Source organism: Glycine max, chromosome 3, assembly GCF_000004515.6.
Source record: "Glycine max cultivar Williams 82 chromosome 3, Glycine_max_v4.0, whole genome shotgun sequence".
Taxonomy (NCBI): Eukaryota; Viridiplantae; Streptophyta; class Magnoliopsida; order Fabales; family Fabaceae; genus Glycine; species Glycine max.
Window position 1 is genome coordinate 17,276,804 of NC_016090.4, and position 829 is coordinate 17,277,632.

At 45.4% G+C, this 829-nt stretch overlaps 1 non-coding gene across 1 annotated transcript; it reads left to right on the top strand.

The window, feature by feature from the left end:
• The first annotated feature begins 399 nt into the window (after window positions 1–399).
• LOC113001291 (small nucleolar RNA R71) lies at window positions 400–505 on the top strand. Its single transcript, XR_003266610.1, has one exon. It is a non-coding gene; the product is annotated as a small nucleolar RNA R71 (small nucleolar RNA).
• Window positions 506–829: the final 324 nt, after the last annotated feature.

Sequence of the window (829 nt, forward strand, 5' to 3'; positions counted from 1 at the left end):
GCTTCAGGCTGCTCAATTGCTCCAGGTTGCTGCATGGAAGGGCCAAGGTCTGTATGGTGGTCAGCAGAGGAGCACAAACCACAAACCCTTGCTACAGGTACAGATTTCTGATTCAAGGCCAGCTGGGTTACCAAGTTAACCAATGCATCCAGTTTGCCTTCAAGCTTCTTAGTTTCAGATGATGCAGATGGGTTTGTAGCTACCTCATGCACTCCTCTAATGACTATGGCATCATTTCTGGCGCTAAACTGCTGGGAGTTGGAAGCCATCTTCTCAATTAAATTTCTGGCTTCAGCAGGAGTCATGTCTCCAAGGGCTCCACCACTGGCAGCATCTATCATACTTCTCTCCATATTACTGAGTCCTTCATAAAAATATTGGAGAAGAAGCTGTTCTGAAATCTGATGGTGGGGCAACTGGCACATAGTTTCTTAAATCTCTCCCAGTACTCATACAGGCTCTCTCCACTGAGTTGTCTAATACCTGAGATATCCTTCCTGATGGCTGTGGTCCTGGAAGCAGGGAAAATTTTTTCTAAGAATACTCTCTTAAGGTCATCCCAACTCGTGATGGACCTTGGAGCAAGGTAATACAGCCAGTCCTTTGCCACTCCCTCTAATGAATGAGGAAAAGCCTTCAGAAATATGTGATCCTCTTGGACATCTGGGGGTTTCATGGTGGAGCAGACAATGTGAAATTCTTTCAAATGTTTGTGCGGGTCTTCACCTGCAAGGCCATGAAACTTTGGAAGCAAATGAATCAGTCCAGTTTTAAGAACATATGGGACATCCTCATCAGGGTATTGGATGCACAAGCTTTCGTAGGTGAA